Source organism: Adiantum capillus-veneris, chromosome 30, assembly GCF_014529385.1.
Source record: "Adiantum capillus-veneris isolate H3 chromosome 30, ASM1452938v2, whole genome shotgun sequence".
NCBI classification, from domain to species: Eukaryota; Viridiplantae; Streptophyta; class Polypodiopsida; order Polypodiales; family Pteridaceae; genus Adiantum; species Adiantum capillus-veneris.
This window is the reverse complement of record NC_140960.1, coordinates 95,270,032-95,277,958: the sequence shown is the minus strand read 5'-3', so window position 1 is coordinate 95,277,958 and position 7,927 is coordinate 95,270,032. Positions and strand designations below refer to the sequence as shown.

General features: G+C 39.3%; 1 pseudogene; it reads right to left on the bottom strand.

The window, feature by feature from the left end:
• Positions 1-6,774: 6,774 nt before the first annotated feature.
• Positions 6,775-7,479, bottom strand: LOC147418438 (uncharacterized; annotated as a pseudogene).
• Positions 7,480-7,927: the final 448 nt, after the last annotated feature.

Sequence of the window (7,927 nt, the reverse complement as noted above, 5' to 3'; positions counted from 1 at the left end):
GGCGTGATTCGACGTTCAAATCTTCATCCTTCCATTTGTGTAATACGGTTTGGTGAATTCAAGGTGACTTGTGTATTTTGAGTTTTTATCGGTTGATCTTGATTTTAGAAAGTGTTTTAGTGTGTTTTTCATTGCCAGTTTTGTGTCCATTGTAAGAGGGTATTGTGGTGAGAGGTCTCCCACACCCTAAGACAGTGTGTGTGTGTTTTGGCAATGATTAGCAATCACTAAGCATTGAGTGAGTTTTGTACAAGTTCTACGATAGCATCATAACGAACCATCTCCATTTGCAAGTCACAAATAAGGTATTACGCAAGATCCTTTCCTCTCTCTCTTCCCTTTGCTCTAGCTCTCTCTGCTCCATTTCATGTGTGTCTTGGTGTGAGGTTGCTTGTGTGTGTTGTGTGGTGCATCTTCTTGGTTGTGCCAAAATCTCTCTTGCGTCCTAGTTCGCATACCATAACTAGGTGGTGCCCCTATCTTGTTTGGGTTTGGCTGTGGGTTTGTTGTTGTGTTGTGCTTGTGGTTGCCCCAGCCCCAATTGAGCAGCACGGGAGCCTTAAGGGGTGTTTAGAGGTCGCCTCTCTTGTTGCCCGCCTCGGACCGCCTCAGTACTTTGGAGCCATAGCCAAGCACTCCAAAAATTCTCTCAAAATTTAGCTCTATGGTCTCACCATGGAACCAAGAGAAGATATCCCTTCTCTATGATCGATATAATGAAGAGAACATGCACCCAGTTGGTATACATAACATCCCTAGTGGAGAATGAAGACCAAGTAGCCATTCTACTCAAAGGAGTACTAGATGCAGACTAGGGCCAGATTGTCATAGTACTTAAAAGAAAAGGAGTCTATAACAAATTCAGAGGATGTCTAAGAGATGCAAACATTGCAACCGCACCAACCACACGTCCAAGAAATTTTACAAAGTCAATCCTTGTGTGCGTTGTGGTAAAAATAATAAGGGGTCTAGTCAGTGTATTTACAAAGATAAAAACAAAGATCAAAGTCAACATAACTGAAGAATCTAATGAAGAAGATAACAAAGGAGTATGCTATGTAGATGTACTCTGAGACACTCACATTCTCCTACATCCTAGTTGCTTACATTTCTCTAGGGGAGGAGCTTTTCCCCTACACCCTTGTTGCCCACCATTCTCAATGGGAGGGATTTTTGGCCTACACCCTAACATCACCACTCTCTAGGGGAGGCACTCTTTTGTACACCCATCTATATGGGAGACTTAGACCCCACCAGAAGATTTCTTTGATGTGCTCAAACACAAAAAGGGGAGGACTGTTGGGTTTTGTGACCAAGCCCTAATCCCACACCTTGGGAGCTCTCCACTTACTTCACTTTGTCTAGATTCAATGTATCCGCCTACTAGACTTACCTACCACTTTTAGTTGATGCTTGCATTGAATCTACACACACACACACACACACACACACACACACACACACACACACACACACACACACACACACACACACACACACACACACACACACACACACACACACATACTTATGTAGAGGCATCCACCACCTAGAAGATATTTGGGCTGATTTTGATGCCTATCATCATCTATGATGTCATTCAAAGCTCCGTCCAAAAGCCTATATAATGTCTCACTATGTACTTGCACTCTAGTTCAATAATCAATCCAATTTTTTCTTTTTTTGTTATCTTTGTGTATTGAGTCTCGTAATTGTGCTTTGTGGCTGCACATGATTCTTTCAACATCATTGGTATTATATGAAAAGAAAACGATTCTCAAATAGAGGTTACATGGGGATATTTTAATTCTTATGAAGGCAACCCTCATTCCATAAGTTGATGGCAAGGGCTAAATCATTGTTTTTTGAAGTGAACCTCTTCACGTGCACCATATAGGAAACACCATCTTGAAATAGTTGCACTAATATATTCGTTGAGGTGTTATGTAGTGCCGTTAGGACATCACATTGTATCTTCATTTTACTGAATCACTGTACTCTTCCATTATCTCCCTAAAAACTCGAGAGAAGACTACTTTTGGAATGATTGACTCAGTGCTCTTTTGATATTTTCTAATCTCTGTCAAAGCCACCATTCTTGGCATGCATCTCTATTTTTTTTCTATTATTGGTGGTAGTGGTGGAGCTGGCTGCCAAGCCTATGTCCTTTCTCATCGCTCTAGGTCATCACACCATTTTGATGAATACATGGACTTGGATTGTCACGAAACTTTAAGGGAAGCTATATTAGTTCTAAAGGGATAGGTCTTTAAAGTATGAGAGCATTGTGACAAGGTGCATGGATCACGATCCATCATGATTCAAGTCACAAATATTGCAAAAGAACAACCCAAACAAGTTGCCCTGAGGTCTAATAACACTCTCCTATCGTAAAAACTTCAAAAAACAATGATTTAAGCACACAAATTTGAAGACTAATCTCGTAGATGCGTGGTCGCAAACCACAACAAAATTCACAATGCTTACACTTAATTGCAAGAGCATGGAAAGAGGAACACAATGCAATTTTTGGAATTGAAATCGGATTACTCAATAATTATAAAAATTGATTACAAGTTGGAGATGCTTGGCCACTTGAGTGTACATACACAAAGTTCTTCTTTCTTTAAAAGATAAGCCTCTTTTTCACACTTAAGTGATTGTCTTTTATACCTAGGTCTTTCTAAATGGCTAGTGTTTGGCTCACTAGGCCTTTACACATATCATAAAAGAATTACAACTCAAGGAATCTACCTGCTAATGTGGGATTAGATTTACACATAGTATAGCCACACTAGTTCGAAAAAATAACTTGGTACAAAAAAAAAAAGTGGTGTCTGGCTAGGTGGGTGCCCATATGTTGAAATGGACAAACATTCCACCCTTCCTAGATCATGTTGTCCCTTGACATGACCATGTGTGATCTTGTCGCAGGTTTGTATGTGAAGCTGGTCTTTAGCTTTGGAGTTTCTTTGTAGGCTGATGACACTCCCCTCTTCCTTGAGTGATTTATTATTGTTGTGTTCTGGTTATACATAAGTTAGGCTTCTATTGTTCAGGCAAGGTTCCATTTTGTTACACATTCTCCTTTTTTTTGCCACTTTTAGCAATGAAGATGAACATTGGTGTTGCCTTTTGTTTTGGGAGCTGAGCGGCTTAGGGTTGTTGACATACACTCTTATTAGAGTACATGTTCATGAAAGGTGAGTGCTTGGAAAAAACAAAAGGAAGAGTTTCTAATGCAAGTATCAATTGTGGGACACTCTATATGCATACTAGAAATTTGTCAAATAAAAGCATGCAATGTGAAAGATGGAGTTGATGGGTGCTTCAAGGAATAAATGTAGCACATGTGACATCAAATGATGTCGCAATAGCTTCCATGTTTCTTGGCAGGGTTTTTGATGTAGAAGCTTCTCCACTCAACCCTCACTATGGTCAATGTGTGAGTGTCTTTTGGACTTTCTCCTTCAATTCACCAAACTTAAAATACATAGACTTTGACTCATATTCTTACGTACACCTAGAATAGCTAAGATTCTTAGACCACAGAGAATATTACTTGAAGCTTTGGGACTAATGCCTCACTCATTTAGTGGCTTAGCTCTAACTCTTAGCTACCCGACTCTAGTTCAAGTAAAAAAACTCAATTCCATAGGTTCTTGAGATTTAGGCTTCTTTGATTGTTTCAATCTTTGGATGATGACACCATTTTGTTCTAGTAGGTTGGCATACTTTTGCTCCTCTTGATTTGTTTTTCATATGTCGATACTGGTTTGTGAATCATGTTCTATGGTTGTAGTAGGGACTGATAGAACCTTTGCTTTATCTCCCATAAGAAGTGATTGTAGATGTTTAGATTTTTTATGTTTTAGTTTTTTATATCCATTATGGAATCCACCCGGTCACCTTTTGCATTTTCCCCTAGCTCTTTGATTGGTGGCTTTCCCATCATTATCCAAGTGCCATAAGACATTAGATTCTTTGTAGCATACAAATCTATTGTAGTTGAACATGTGTTTTTGAGTCGTGTTTCTCCACATAAGGTGAATTTAAACACTATTGGAGACAATCGATCTTTTGCCCTATCCTTGTTCTTCTCTTGATCTTGAGTTTGTTGAACATCTGATGTGGAACCTGGAGACTTTGCTTCTTTATCTACTTTTGCTTGTGCATTTTTTGGAGTTAGATTCTTTGAAACAATCATTTGTCATTCTTTAGGTATGTCAATGACGACATATTTGTTGTTCTTCCTTCGTTTGCACTTTTGCATCATGAGTCATGACATAGGTGTTTGTCTCATCTTTTCTACTTTCAAACTCTCAAGTTTCATTAGTTTCCTTCAAAACCTTTATCATACAATAAGTAGCTATTTCATAGCCTTTTTCATCACAAAAATTTATAGGCATTTTTTCATTTACGCACACATCTAGAGTCGCGCGAGTATCTAATCCCAGACAAAATGTTCAAACAAATCTTCTGGAAATGGTTCTCAAAAGTAGTCTTTTTACTTCACTGATCCCTCTAGAATTTAGTCCTCTTTGATCAAACTCTTGCAATCAGATGCTCCACACATCCAAATATATGCTTTAGAGTGCAACCATGCAAGTATTTATTTTTCCTTGATTGTAGTTGAGTCAATTTCCTCCACATGAATTCGACTAACATCTCTATAGCTATGGTGTTTTATACTGATTCGTATCCTTGATTTTTCCTTGATTGTTGTTGAGTCAATTTCCTCCACATGAGTTTGACTAACATCTCTTAGCTATGGTGTTTTATAATGATTCGTATTGTGACTACTTTGTGCATCAAGTAGATGTGGTCATAGCCCCAATCTTGTACCATTTAAATTCGATGCATAAATGGTCTCCCTAGAATGAAATCAAATTTTGTTCTCTTGCCAAAATCCACTATTGCAAAGGTATGTTCGTACTCTATCCTAGAAGAGGTTACTATGATATGTTCTATCATAAAATCTAATATCTAACCAACCCAAAAAATTGATCATTTAATGTGGGAGAATAAACGGGAACAAGGTTTAAGATATAGACATGTGCTTATAGATCTATCTCAACACGGGGCCCATGGTAAATGTGCACGTCTATCGCACGTGTCAATGCAAGAAACTTGCCGATACACTGTGTGCGAGCCACAAATGGATCCAAGCATGCAACTAGACTAATCTAGCAAGCTCAAGAGAGCAAAGGGTGTGTCACTCACCGCTCTACGCTCGCCTTCGTGGTGGATTCCTCACCGCGATGAAGAAGAAGCTGCAGTCGTGCCGCGCTCAACCGCTTCGCTGCCATCATGCCTTCGTAATGCTCGATTGCCCACACACACTCTTTGTCTCTCTCACATACACACACACACACACAAGGAGGTGAAGAAGAAGAAGATGGAGATGGAGATGGAGCAAGAGCACTCTTCTATTGCACAAATGAGAGAATGAATGAATTTTAGGTTTAGTTGACTTTTATATGAGCTCGCCCCATTCACACTTGGAAGCCCATGCTTAGCCAACTAACCCTTGAATGTTCCAGTTAGAGTGCACCTCTCATCGGCGATCACTCTACCCTTTTCCTATTGGACCGACAAGCCTGGTACCTGACTCTACCAAGTAAATAATACAACGTCCGTCGTAGGTGATAGGGTGTCCATGAGCCGTGAGGGTTAACATGCCCCCCTTCCTGATGTAGATTCCATCCTCGGAAGCTATTGAGTTGCAATGCGTTTGTCGAGGTGGAAGAGCATTTGAGATGAATGTCCTTAGCCTTCTTCAATCATTGCAAAATCAAACAACATTGGCACAGTAATTGTATTCTCATATACAGTTAAAAAGCATATGTAGTTGTAGACAGACAAATTGATTGGTAGCAGAATTTTAAACCATTTTTCAGCAATAAACATTGAATTGCAATATAATCAAATGCATTAACAGATGTAAAGGTAAAAATTAAACAAGTATGGGGTCGCTAATTTAACGGTCAAAAGGTACTAGAGATCGACTATTAATACCATGGGTAAGCTTCTTAATTTTCTCTGGTCAATTAAGTTGTTTAATTGTGAGAGCCAAGTATTTCATGTTCAAGGGCTGACTAGTGGCTATACCTAGAAGACCTTGTAGTTAAGCTACGATAAAAGTAATTTCTCATGAAATCATCGCCTGTCTGATTACTTTTTCTTTGACCCCCCAAAGTCTTTTCACAATGATTCAATTTTGATGTGTGTGCTTATTTTGTATGCCTTGGGTTTTTTGCTTTTCAAGGAAAAGCCCCCACACTGGGAACCTCTAGGGCTCTAGTACCATAGGCGATACATGTGAGTGAAGTACCAAATCAAGCTTAGATTTCTCTTCCAGCTTAAGATTTTACATTGTGGCACTTTGATTTTTTGTTTGTTCATTTTCAACATTTTAATTTTGTGACCTTGGGGGGTCATATAACACTGTTACACCTCCCGAGGCTCATCACATTAGTAAACTCCCTTTATAATACTTAAGCTAAAGGTCAATAGGGTCAAGCCCCCTAGAAAGCCCTAGTACATTTCACACAATGCTGCCTAAATCGGATTAAGAACCTAAGTAACCATTGATTATTAGGAAGGCATTCCCCATGGTATTAAGAGAAGATCTCTAACACCTAACTTGGTCAAACTAACTTAGTCGGACTTGCTTGATTTTTAAACCTAGACAAGTGATTATGACAAAAAATTACATTGAATTAAATGTTTGATACTAAGCAAATGTGTTGGATATTATGCTACCAATCAAAATCAAAGCAGACAATCATAGATGCAAAAAAGATAAGGGGAAATGCTAATGGACAAGAAACACATGTTTGTGTTGGTGGTCGTGCTTGATTTGAAGAGTGAGTCGAGATAAAGATTCCATGAAGGTCCAAATCCTAACAACATCAACACACTCTTATACACACTAGGAAACACAAGGAATACCTCCAGGAGACACATCAGTGGGAAAAGGTACCAACACTTATTGAACACAACAAAAAAAACATAAGGAACCCTAACCTAATTATTTGCAATCCCCCTAGAGAGTCAAGGGAAGAGGATATTGTAGAGATTGGGGGGAAACCCTAAAGCTAAACCCCTATTCTCATCATCAAGATAGACAAAGTTATCATCCATGAGACCATATGTGCCATCTGTGTAGTCATGTAAATCTTCTTCTTCATCATAGGTACCCATGTTTACTAAGAAGGTCACTAGACTCCTATAGTCATCTTGGTCAAAAGGGTAGGCTTGTGCAATGGAAGATACACTCTCTACTAAGTATGGATCAGTCGTGGTCAAGAGACGTATCAGCCATTCTAACTCCTCGAAATTCCTCTCACATGCTAGCGTACCTACCAAATCCCATTCACAGGCAAGCACCAAAAAGACCATGTGAAACATTTGTGAAAAGTAACGAGGGTACCTCTCACCCAAGGCAGGAGTGGATGACTCTAGCGTACTAGCCATATCTGTACACGCAAATAGATGATGGTTAGAGTGCAAATATTACAAGGGTCGTGTTCTTGTGCATAATGTGTTTTTATGATTTTGTGCCATGTCTCTTGCTCTTTTACTTTTTTATCTTGTTTTTGTGAGTGTAAGGATTTATATATACATTCCCTAAGATTGGAGATTAAGAATTCAGGGAGACAGGTTGAGAGGGGAGTGAGTGAATGATAACTGTCAGCAAACACTCCCCCCTTCCTTGGGTAGACCATACCATTTGAAATGATGTCGTCACCCTTTGAAACCAATTGTTCCAAGTTGTTATAGGTGAAGGCTTTAACCAATAGTTTTCGACCGCCGTATGTGTTTCATCTAGTTGCAAGGGTGGTAAGGTACTCTCCCATGATTTTATTTGCAACATTGTTGTAGGTGGTGAACTTACAACGGGAGGTGCAAACTCTTTCTTGCT